We start from the raw sequence: 13,484 nt of genomic DNA on the forward strand, positions 1-13,484 counted from the left end.
TTTTTATTTGCAGTCATCTTCCAACGCAGATCAGTGAACGTCACACAATTTAATGAGTCTTATCAAATGTTTTACTCTGATTGAAGACAGAAGCACTATGTTTATCAAAAAGTTCTTTGCAGCTGTCCCCCAGTGACACTCAATTGACACTCTCTCTCACATCTTGTCATAAAACTAATACCCCTTAAAGATGGAGTTTTGTTGACAATTGCCATAAAGAAACTGATAGTTGTAGCATGAAGAGGTTCATAAATCATGTTAATTTCCTGAAGTGGCAATTATTTAAAGATAATGTTAGCACTTTGTAATCGGTACCTGCCATCTAATGAAATATAAATTAGGACCGATAGCTCAATTGCTTCATTTGAGAAATTAGCATCCTTAACAATGTTGGTAAGAATGCTGACACCTGTGATGATGGTCTGCCCAGCCTAGGATACAGTGAAGTATCAGGTAAAACCGAGGATTTCCCCGATGCAATTTTCCAAAGGCATCTCGGCCTTTTGGCTAAGATGAAGTGTTAGACCAAGCCCAAGTGGGGGTGCAATGCCTCACCCTGTCTGCTTGGATCTTGTTTGATCGAGCCCAAGATGGGGTACGTTGTCTCATTTTGTCTTTTATTTTGGGACCACGAATTGGACTCAATTTGAATTAGTTTTTTTGGTTGGAATAAAAGTACTGAAAAACAATGTGCGTTACAATCATTTAAAGTAACAAAAAGGGGCCAATAGTGCAGACATGCTCCAAATTATCAGCCACGGAGGTACGAGGCGCAAAGGATTAACTAAATGTAATGTTCAGTTGTTCTGTGTTTGATTATGTGAGTCTGTTTACAATTGATGCTCACTGTGCTTGATTGTTTAACCCTGGGTGTGGACTCAGAGAAAAGTAAATAAAGCAGCAGAAAGAGTTGAAAGCTATGGCGGAAGACAGAGTAGACATTTTGAAGCATTGTGTAAAAGGTGGTAAATAAACACAGAATTGGTATAGAAACTAGTGTCATTCCAGCACTGATCAGAGATATAAAATGTGGAACACTAAGAACCTAACAAGATTGTTAACAAGATGCAGCACAGCAACAATCACACATTTAGATTAGAATCCCCACTGTAGGGCTTGTTTGCATCTTTAGAATAAACTTGAGCATGACTGGTTTGAAGTAAATACTCCTTTATTTAAGCATCTTTTATAACAGAAAGCAAAATAAGGGTTACTTGAGAAAGAGAGAGAAAAAGAAAGCAACAAAAGCCAGTGCTGGATTGAACAACTCAAAACATAGTCTGGATCGAACTAATTGAACATCGATCTGTGTCTACAATATAACTGAATACCTACCTTATGTTATTAAAGAGTTGGGTACAGGTAGTCTCTAGCTGCATCAAAACACTTGCAGCTGTGGCCTGGAAGCTTCTGTTTATCTTATGAGCAAGCTTGTTTACCTTATATTGTACTTTGGTCCCCTTATTTGCAGAAGGATATATTGACCCCGGAGGGAGTGCAGGCTGATACCGGACATGAGGGGGTTAGCTTATGAGGAGAGATTGAATGGACTGGGCCTGTACTCATTAAAGTTTAGAAGGCTGAGGGGGGATCTTATTGACACATATAAGATTTTGAAGGGGCTAGATAGGGTAGAGGTAGAGAGATTCTTCCCACTTAGAAAGGAAAACAGAACTAGAGGGCACAGCCTCTAAATAAGGGGGTGGGAGGGGCACTTCAGAGCGGAGTTGAGGAAGAACTTCTTCACTCAAAGGGTGGTGAATCTCTGGAATTCTCTACCCATTGAAGCGGTGGAGGCTACCTCGTTGAATATATTTAAGTCACGGGTAGACAGATTTCTGATCGATAAGGGAATTAAGGGTTATGGGGAGAAAGCGGGAAAGTGGAACTGATCCACTTCAGATCAGCCATGATCTTATTGAATGGCGGGGCAGGCTCGAAGGGCTAGATGGTCTACTCCTGCTCCTATTTCTTATGTTCTTATGCACTTTCACAGAATGTAGCTAGGTTTCTCGGCTGGACCCAAAATTCCAAGTTAATGTGGCCAAATTAGCGTAAGTTAGCTTAAGGCATAGCACAATTAGACTGAAATACCTTAAAATGAAGCCTTTTAACTGGGCAACCACACAGAGGATCCCACATCCTCCGTAACGGATTTGGATCACCCGAGTTATACCTCAGTTGCCAAACAGCAAACCCAATATTGGGCCAGATAATTCACCTGACTGACTCTTACCTTTACTTTCTAGGGTCACACGCATGCCATCCTTGTCCTGTTCAGCCTCAAAAAGGTCGAAGTTCTCAATTAAACTTCCGCCCAGTAAGAGGAATGTTTTCTCTCCAACACAGGGACAGCAACCCTTCACTGGCTGTTGTTGGATGAAACTCCCACCCATGTTCCACTGATACATCAGATAAACTGCACACAAAAGGTGCCAGAATTATAATTAACTAAGCTGACATTTGCAGAACTGCACTGGGGCCACATTATTGGTTAAATATGTGAATCATAGCTTCCTGTTCAGGGGATTTTACTTGCAGTTTTAGAAATATGTTTTGCTGTGTCTTCTTTATTTAGTTTATACGTACTTCTTCCCCAGTCCAAATCAGTTCAATACAAATAGTTGTTTGGTAGTACAGAACTTGAGTTTTGCTGTAAAAAAGACATTTGGTTGAAGCTTTTTATCTTGCACTCATGCAGACAATCACAGGAATATCAATGTCAGAGGATAAACACATGAATAGGATGGGAATAGAAGGAGATGGTCCCTGGAAGTGTAGCGGGTTTTAGTTCAGTCGGGCAGAATGGTCAGTGCAGGCTTGGAGGGCCGAATGGCCTGTTCCTGTGCTGTAATTTTCTTTGTTCTCTGTTCTTTGACATAACAACTTTGTATGACACAAGTGGAAATGTTTATTGGTTGATCAGTGGACTCTAGTAGAGGTGCTGCCATGGAGAGTGCACCATTTAATAGTGACTGACAGTTGACCGTCAAGCTTTCCTTTGAAAATTTAAACCAGGTAGCTTGACTCTGACTGGACAAGGTATTGCCTTGAGGGATGAACCAATGAATGGCTATCACTTAGTTTGTTTAGCTGAAAGAGGTACAATGTGCATATCAGTTCTTTCAGTCTTCAAAGAACAGTGCCCTGTGCATTAATATATTTAGCTTCCTGTAAGACAGCATAAAGTATTTTTGGCCTATCTCTGAAAGTTTCAAGTCTACAATCCATAAACATTGCCAAAAAAATGTTGTTGAAGCTTTTTGTGTTGTACTCATCAGGACACTTTGCAAGAGTACCAAATATAGAGGGAACAACAATTCATACCTCATGTGAAGAGAGTGCTGATTGACTGGCAAGTGGGCTCTGATTGGTAGAGGCATTGATATGGAGAATGCAGCAGTTAATTGATGACTGACTGTGAATTTCTAAGCAATGCAATGTAGGCTCAGGTTTCCCACATGAGAAATGTGTGGAATGACACCCAACCTCCTACCATTACATGTTTCTGATATGTGGACAACACATTTGCTAGATGTGAGTCTATAATTGCATGTAATCATTTACTTACACACCTTAAAGGGCTCCATACTGCACCCAAACTCATCTTTGAAATGGAGCAGTGAAATAAGCTCCCTTCCTTCAGCATACTAGTTGAGAAATCTCCCAGGAAGTTCTGTTCTGACATTTACAGCAAGCCTACCTTCATTGGCCAGTACTCATGTTGGGATTGCTACATTTTCATGCACTATAAGATTGGCCTTATTAAATAGGACCTGAGTCAGTTGCTCACTGCAAGTTTGATGCTGGAGTAGAGTGCATCAAAGCCATCCTGCAGGATATTTGTATCCTGATCAGATTATTGCTTGCCCTATAACGCACCAGCTCATGAATGGCCAATGGCCACCATTTTCAGTTCTGGAAACTACCCGGGCTAGCTGGAAGGGTAAAAATTTGAACATCAAGTGAAGCTCACTGTTTCAAATTGCTGCTATGAAGTGGTAATGAGTGCTTTTGCCGCTAGCAGATGCTGCTGATGTTCTGTCTACCACACAAATTAGTAATGTCCTCTATGAATTTCAGTGCCAGTGAAATGCTGGGTCTGTAGATCTTGCATCCAAAAGATTGATAGTGGGGGATCATATTAAACATGTCCTTTCTGCTGTTCACAATAGACAAGGTACTGACCATACCCAATCAGCCTGTGCTTGCAAAACTCAAAGCACAATGTCCAATGTTAGATATAGGAAAGAAATATAACCATACAATGCAGGAGGAGGCCATTCGGCCCATTGAGTATACACCAACCACAATCCCACCCAGACCCCATCCCCATAACCCCATGCACTTACCTAGCTGGTCCCCCTGACTCCAAGGGGCAATTTTAGCCTGGCCAATCCATCTAACCCACACATCTTTGGACTATGGGAGGGAATTGGAGCACCCAGAGGAAACCCACGCAAACTCTGCACAGGCAGTGACCCAAGCCAGGAATCAAATCCGGGTCTCTGGCACTGTGAATGCTAACCATTGTGCCACAGTTGGGCAATGTTTAGTAAACAATCTCAAATATGATAAGAATTATGCTGGCCACCAAACGCAGAGTCCTGTTCTTTTCAGATAGACAGAACAGGTATACACATTGTGCCTTTTTCAGCTAAACAAAATAAGCAACAGCCATTTGCTGGTTCATTCCCCAGGGCAGTGCCTTGACCAATTAGAGGCAACCTTCCTGGTATAAAATAAGCGATAGTCATTTGCTGGCTCATTCTCCAGGACAATGCCTTGCCCAATGAGAAGTAATCTTGCTGGTTTGAATTTAAACTAAGCTTGGCAGTTAACTGCCAGTCATCAGATAACTGGTGCATTCTCCATGGCAACAGTTCTACCAATCAGAATCCAATTGACAATGAAGCAGCATTCTATCTCTTAGTATGGATCCTTGTTCTTTTTACATTTGGTATTCTTTCAACTTGTCTTGATGAGTGCAAAACAATTACGGGAGGCTATGGTGTAGTGGTATTGTCACTGGCCTAGTTACTCAGAGACTCAGGGTAATGCTCTGGGGATATAGGTTCAAAACCCACCATGGCAAATAATGAAATTTGGATTCAGTAAAATGTGGAATTAAAAGTTGAATGGCAACATTGAAAAGCGACAGCACAAACAGGCCCTTTGGCCCACAAGTTGTGCCGAACATGTCCCTACCTACTGGGCATACCTATAACCCTCCATTTTAATAAGTTCCACAAAACCATGAAACCATTGTCAAAAAACCTATTCTTTAGGGAAGGAAATCTGTCACCCTTACCTGGTCTGGCCTACATGTGAATACAGATCCATTGCAATGTGGTTGACTCTTAAATGCACCCTGAAATAGCCCAGCAAGTCACTTAGTTCAAAGGCAATTAGGAATTGGCAACAAATTCTGGCCCAGCCAACGATGACCACATCTCATGAATGGTTAAAATAAAGACGAAAGCTTCAATGACACGTCTTTTTCAACAATGGCCAACTTCTGTACAACCAACTGACCATTTCCTAAATGTAAATCAAACTGGCAATAAGACACCCATTCCTACAAGCCCTACCAGATTTTTCCACTTAGCCTGAATGGCTTGCTCTCCCACTTTCAATATCTATTGCAGACAAAACATCTGTTCAGGGCTATTGTACATCAAAGGAAATGGAATCATTTTCTGTATGTGGTTGTTAACTCCATCAGGGCCATTGCAGAAAGAAAGGAGGCAACTACATGATAAATCATAGTCAAAGTGATTTATTTGTATTTTGAAATACGCTATCTAACTTATATTCCTATTCCAAGGATGACCAACCCTTCAAAGCTCGAGAACCAGAAAAGCACATTGTGGACTAAAAAAGATAAGCAGGTTTACAGTGAGTTCACTATATTTTATACAATAACAAGGGATATGCCTTTCTCATTGATGTGGCTTTTGTGTTGCTTTGTTGGCAATCTGAATTATATTCTCTCTTTCTCTAACTCCTTGTTTCTTTTCCATACTTGTTGTCCCTGCCCTTTGTTTTATTTCTTATTCAAACTTCCTTTCTCATTCTTCAAGTCTGTCTCATACCATCTCATTCCCTTTCCCTTTGTTCTTCCTCTGTCTCTTTCTTGATCCTTTTTTTTCCAATTCTTTCTGACTGCGTTATTTCCTTTTCAATCATCTCTACATTTTTTTTCTTTTATTTCCTGCTCCCCTCTTATCCAATCCTCTTAGCTTGTCTACTTTGTTTCCACATTTCCATCCTTTTGTTTTCATATCATTCCATCATTTTCCCCTTTCTTCTATTTCATTCTCACTCTCCTGCAGTGATGGCCACACATCTCACACTTCCAAAAATTGAAAAAGTGTGATAAAAGTTGCCTTGCAAAAACTCTGTTATAAAGGTATTCCTTACGGATTGCTTGCTTATTGGTCAAAACCTTCCAAGGTTCCCTAGATTTTAGGAAGATCCCAGAAAATCAAATGTAACCTCCCAGCCATGTTTCCAGTAGGGAGATATGTGAAATGTGTCAGCTGGTCTGCCCACCGCCCTCCCCCGATCTGGTCCCCATAATATAGGAAGCAATTAAGATGCCCATTAACCGAGCATAGAGGATGGGCTAACTTACAGAAAACAGAGTCAGGATAAATTGGTCATTTTGCGGCTGACAAATGGTCACAAGTGGAATGCCACAGGTGTCCTAAACTACTTTTGATCTGTGTTATGATTGATATCCATGGTCAACTTTTACAGATGCACCATAGAAAGCATCCCTTCTAATTGTATCACAGCTTGGTATGGGCTCCTGCTCTGCCCAAGACAGCAAGGAACTACAAAAAGTCATGAATGTAGCCCAATTTATCACGCAAACCAGCCTCCCATCCATTGACTCTGCCTACACTTCCCGCTGCTTCGGCAAAATAGCCAACACAATTAAGGACCCCACACACCCCAAATGTTCTTTCTTCCACCTTCTTCCATCAGGAAAAAGATACTAAAGTCTGAGGTCACGTACCAACCAACTCAAGAATAGCTTCTTCCCTGCTGTCTTTAGGCTTTTGAATGGACTTACCTTGCATTAAGTTACTTCTCTCCGCACCCTACCTATGACTGTATCACTACGCTCTGCACTCTCTCATTTCCTTCTCAATGAACGCTATGCTTTATCTGTATAGCGCGCAAGAAACAATACTTTTCATTGTATGTTAATGCATGTGACAATAATAAATCAAATCAAATAATCAGTACCCTCTTAGGGCATGGAACCTGAAGTGAGGGGAAGATTAATGAGTTGGATTAAGAAACAGACTGGAAATAAATTTGCTAACCATATAGATAAGTAGGAAAGCAATGTGGCAGAGCCAATGCAGGTCTTGTTGGCTCAGCAATAATTTATGCTGATGGAATTAGCATGCTCCAGGGCCTCTGAAATAGTGATCTTGTCCTGCCAAGAGATGTTGATAATACATTTGAGACTGATGGGGGAAACTGCTCACTCCTGCTCAGCATATGTTATCCAGTCTCACTATTGTAGAAATGCTCACTGAGGATGTAGACTTGGTACACTTACAGTTTGGAGTTCTCAGTCAGGTTGCTGTTGTTCCACACTCGCTTACTCAGCTTTACCAAAACAGCAACAAGTTTTGTGATACATATAGATTTCAGCATCAAGTGACAGATTGCTGGTGATTGTGGAACCTAGATATGCAAAGTGACCAACGCCCTCTAGCATCACATTGTCTTACTGATACATGACGGTATGACAACATCCTGGACAATATTTGCTGACAGTGAAACCAAACTATTTTAAAGGTATGAAAGAGTCTGCCTATTTGCCATTGAAGGTGTTCGTCAGTATGGAATGCTAATGTGACATTGTCAGCGTAGATTAAAAGGTTTACTGCAATTGTAGAGGGCACTGGTGAGGATGCGCCTGGAATATTGTGGGCACTTTTGGTGTGCTTATCTGAGCAAGGATGTTCTTCATACTCAGGGAGTGAAGCAACAATTTACCAGGCTGATTCCTGAAATGGCAGGTCTGTCGTATGAGGAAAGACTAAATTGGTCAGGAAATTATATTCATTGGTGTTTAGAAGAGTGAGAGGGGATCTCATAGAAACTTATAAAATTCTAACAGGGTCAGACAGAGTAGAAAGAAGGTTCCCGATGGTGGGGAAGTCCAGAACGACGGGGCATAGTTTGAGGATAAGGGGTAAACCTTTTAGAACTGGAGTGAGGAGAATTTTCTTCACCCAGAGAGTGGTGGATTTGTGGGATTCACCACCACAGCAAGTAGTTGAGGCTAAAACGTTGTGTGATTTGAAGACGAGATTAGAATTGGGGTTAAAGGGATCGAGGGATATGGGGGAAGGAGGATCAGGATATTGAACTTGAAGACCAACCATGATCAAAAAGGATTGCAGAGCAGGCTCAAAGTGCCAAATGGCCAACTCCTGCTTGTAGTTTCTATGCTTCTATCAATTCTCTGATGAGCACTTGGTGCATCTTTGTCTTGGATCCCAGGCAAGAAAGGCTTGGCAGCTTTCTAACATTCTCAGCATTTAAGTAGGTACCATTTGTGGTCTTTGTTTCATCTTTTCAGAGTTTGTGATAATCAAACTCATTTATTCTTCCAGCTTCTAATACGATTTGATCTTTTCAGTTTCTCTTGAATGTGCTAAATGAGTTTAAATGAGATAGGAACATAGTTGGTCTGTGATGTACGGGGGGTTAAATTAGGTTAATAGAAAATGCATAATCATGGGTTTAAAAACGCTAGCACAATGACGAAAGAGTGAATGATTTTAGACTGCAGAGCGCGCTGACGAGAGCTGTCATTGTAGGAGACAGCTCTGACTGAATAACAAGTATTCCTCATTTAAAACATGCATTTAGAATTTATAAAATGGATGTAGTTTGCTTTTAGAATACATTTTGTGAAAGTTCAGCCAACGGCAAAATACAGCAGGATTTGATAGGATGAGGTAACAGGCATTCCATGGGACGATGGTTCTACTGAATGCGGCTATTTTATCAGCAGTTGGCAGGAACAAGATGGCTACAAATGCCAGTTTGATGAGTAGAACTATACGGCTCCATGTTGATAACACAGGTGTCTGGGAGACATAAGGGTTTGAATCTGTGAGAATCATTCTCCCATCTCACTGTCCCAGGGTTCTGTGTTGCTGGGCAACACAAAGGAACTAACATTCGTAATTAAGGAGAAATCAGACCCCATGAGGTCAGGGTTGGCTGGAGTTAGTGACAGTGATAATTTTTGGCTGATTTGTATTAATGTTTACTGGATAATGCCCACTGCAAAGGTGGGAAATGTGATTTTGAAAATGTGTAATTGCTCTCGCAGAGGCACTGTTTCTCAGAGGGATATTGGGCTGCCTGCATTCTCTACCTGGAGTGCTGGGTTACTTTATATCATTCCCCCATTTGATCATTTGGTTAATAAAGTCCTGTATTAAAATAAGTACACTGAATTTCATGAGTCTCTGTACTTTAGCTTAAGTTTAGCAATACAGGGCCTCAAGGGAAAACCCCCGTCAACAGTTTTTAGGATTAAGGGCTGTGTTTTTAGTCTTATCTAATCCATACTTTCTGACCCAGTACTAGCATTGTGAAAGTTTTCCATGTATGCCTGCCATAATATAAGTTCTTCTATTTTTCTTTTTCATCCTTCTCTACATTTCTTACTCTCTCACGGTTGTCTAATTTTACATTCGGTTTAAGTTCAGCATCAACAATGGAATTTCAACCTTGGCCCCCATTAGCAACTCTGCCGGCTTGTTAGAGTCCAGCAAGGCGAATGCTGTTCTTAGTCATTTGTATGCGAATGATTTCAAGGATTTGCCCGCTCTCTTGGCCTTGCCATCGGCCTGTAGTGAAGAAGAGAACTCGTGACGTGATTGATTCCATCAGCTTCTGCAGATTTCTTGAAGCCTTCGTTCATGACCCGTGGGCCATTATGCCAAACAATTTTGTCTGGGAATTAAGGCACTGGAAATGTATTCTTTAATGCTATTATCACAGTATCATCTGGCAGCTTCAACACATCTTGAATAATAATCCAACGTGGTAAGGTGCACTTTTCCTCAAAAGTCAAAGAAATTTAGCAAATTTGGCTGGAAAACTAGATAGGAACAAAGGTTCTGTATAGGTTTGCTCATTAATTACACAAGTATGGCATGGAGACACCTTGAATGTTTTTGAAATTCCTGGCCACCAAACAGATTGCTATGATTTTGATTTTGATTTAATTTATCATTGTCACATGTATTAACATACAGTGAAAAGTATTGTTTCTTGCATGCTATACAGACAAAGCATATGGTTCAGAGAAGGAAAGGAAAGAGTGCAGAATGTAGCGTTACAATCATAGCTAAGGTGTAGGAAAAGATCAACTTAATGCGAGGTAAGTCCATTCAAAAGTCTGATGGCAGCAGGGAAGCGTTAGTACGTGTCCTCACACTTTTGTATCTTTTACCCAACAGAAGAAGGTGGAAGAGAGAATGTCCGGGGTGCATGGGACCTTTAATTATGTTGGCTGCTTTTCCAGGGCAGTGGGAAGTGTAGACAATGTCAGTGGGTCGGGGGCTGGTTTGACTATTTCTCTGTTGCCAAGTGACCACCATGGATTCTATGAGGTACCTCATCCCTCCTAGTGTTGGTTATTGCCAGTCTAAAAAAAAATGTGGCCCTACAGTTCAACAATGCCTCAGTGGAGATGTCGTCTAGGCCATCCACAAAAGGCAGATGACGCTGTTTTCCCAGGATACCAGCAGGAAGTCATCTTAACTGACTATGGAGATGGGATTATAGTGACTTGGAGATGGGATCACATCAGACATTAGCACCCATGAGACCTATCACATGAGGTTGGAAGAGGACGTATGATCTGCTCTGCTCCACCAGGGTAAGTTGCAGTGTCGACTCACTGCAAACTGACACTCATAAGGACATCAGGCGGTCTAAATGTGAGAGTGCACAAGGATGTCACATAGGTGTTTGGGTTGCAGCACTCACCATCGGTGGGTCATCTGCACTGAGAAGATATCTCAGAGGTCTGAGAGGACGAACCGCCACAGTGCTCACCTGCACCTGCTCAGAGACGCTCACCTTGGATTCTAGGGTAGGATTGGGATGACAACGTGATGAGCTGACATGGGTCCACAGCTATCAGAGGAAGAGACAGCCTCAGACTCTGACAGCACAAGGGCTGCTAGGAAACAAGCCCCTACCAAGTATTAGGGCTCCAGATCAGAAACCCAAGGTATATTGTGAAACCAGATTAGACCCTGACAATTTTTCTATTTTGGCATAAATGTGAGGAAAGAATATTTCACCTCAGGAGTGGTTCCAATGGCAAATTAGGAATCATTTAACAAAACAAGCTTTATTCTTAACACAGTTTGAGTGTAACTCTAAAAACATGAAACAGTTTATCTCTTAATTGCTGAACAATCTTTAAACATGAAAAGAAACAATTCTTAATGCTCAACTTATCACTATTCGGTTCCAATTAAGCAATATTTATCTTATAGACTTAAATCCCACTTTAAAAATAGTTGGTGCATCCAGGCACACACGCTTTGACTTGGGGTAACAGCTTTGGATCTTCCAGAGTGATTTAGTAGAGAGAGAGAGAGAGCTGCTTGTCGACCTGTATCTTTAAACAGCCCACTCTAGCAACTGAACTCAGAAAACTGTTTCTCTCAGCTACAAACCTAACTCCTCCCATTTCACACATCACCTGACTAGAAGACCCTGTAGGTCTAACTCACCTTCCATTACTTTAATAAAGAAAGCACCCCAAGTACGAGTGGAGTTCTGCATTATCTTATCAGTAGAAAACCATAGGCTGCCCTACATGCCTGGAGGAAGCTGTAGTGGGCACCTTGTTGTGAAGTTGAGTTTGTGAAATGTGGTCCCTTCAAAAGCTGGTTTTGTGACAATGCTTGGGTGTTTAAAAATGCAGGTTGACAGGGTACACAGATTGCAACATTTGTAACAAGGACAAAACATCAGGGTACACAGATTGCAATATTTGTAACAAAGCCAAAACATGCTAGTGAGAGTATGAATAGAAGGATTAGGCAGATGAATGCCTGGCTTGAGACCAGGTGCAGGGGGCAGGGATTTAGATTTTTGGATCATTGGGATCTTTTCTGGGGAAGGGCTGACTTGTTTGAGAAGGATGGATTACATTTGAGGGGACTAACATCCTGGCAAGGAGATTTGCTAGAGCCACTCGGGAGGGTTTAAACTAGTTTGGCAGTGGGGTGGGATCCAAAGCATTAGGGAGACAGAAGAGAAGTTTGATGACAGCACAGGAATTAAAGAGAGCACATTAATTAGTAAAGGCAATGTCAGTAATCCTAGTACCAGACAGAAGCAAGACAGAGAGCAAGGGAAGTCCAGATTAAACTGTATTTATTTCAATACAAGAGGCCTGACGGGTAAGACAGATGATCTCAGGGCATTAATGGGTACGTGGGACTGGGATATTATAGCAATTACTGAAACATGGCTAAGGGAGAGACAGGACTGGCAGCTCAATGTTCTACAGATGCCATAAGAAAGATAGAACAGGGGGTAAGAGAAGAGGGGGAGTTGCACTTTTAATTAGGGAAAGCATCATGGCCATGCTGAGAGGGGATATATCCGAGGGTTCAGCCACTGAGTCTATATGGGTAGAACTGAGAAATAAGAAGGGGGAAATCACTTTGATAGGGCTGTCCTATAGGCCCCCAAATAGTCAGCAGGAAATTGAGAAGCAAATGTATAAGGAGACTACAGATGACTCCAAGAAAAATAGGGTGGTAATAGTTGCAAATTTTAACTTTCCCAACATTGACTGGGACAGTCATAGTGTTCGAGGGCTGAATGGAGAGAAATTTGTTGAGTGTTTTCAGGAGGAATTTCTCATTCATATGTGGATGGCCTAACTGCAGAGAGGGCAAAACTGGACCTCTTCTTGGGAAATAAGGAAAGGCAAGTGACAGAAGTGTTAGTGAGGGATCACTTTGGGACCAGTGTCCATAATTCTATGAGTTTTAAGATAACTATGAAGAATGATAGGTCTGGCCCAAAGCTTAAAATTCTAAATTGGGGCAAGGCCAATTTTGATGGTATCAGGCAGGAACCTTCAAAAGTTAATTGGAGGAGTCTGTGGGAAGGCAAAGGGACACACTTTCAAAAGTGTGTTAACCAGGGTTCAGTGTCATCACATTCTTCTTAGAGTGAAGGGCAAGGCTGGCAGAAGTAGGGAACCCTGGATGATTCGGGATATTGAGGCCCCGGTCAAGATGAAGAAAGAGGCACATGACAAACATAGGCCACTGGGATCAAACGAATCCCTTGAAGAGTATCAGGGTGTAGGAGTAGAGTTAAAAGAGAAATCAGGACGGCAAAAAGAGGACGCAAGATTATTTTGGCAGATAAGGCAAAGGAGAATCCAAAGAGCT

Source organism: Carcharhinus amblyrhynchos, chromosome 6, assembly GCF_965287045.1.
Source record: "Carcharhinus amblyrhynchos chromosome 6, sCarAmb.v2.hapA, whole genome shotgun sequence".
Classification (NCBI taxonomy): Eukaryota; Metazoa; Chordata; class Chondrichthyes; order Carcharhiniformes; family Carcharhinidae; genus Carcharhinus; species Carcharhinus amblyrhynchos.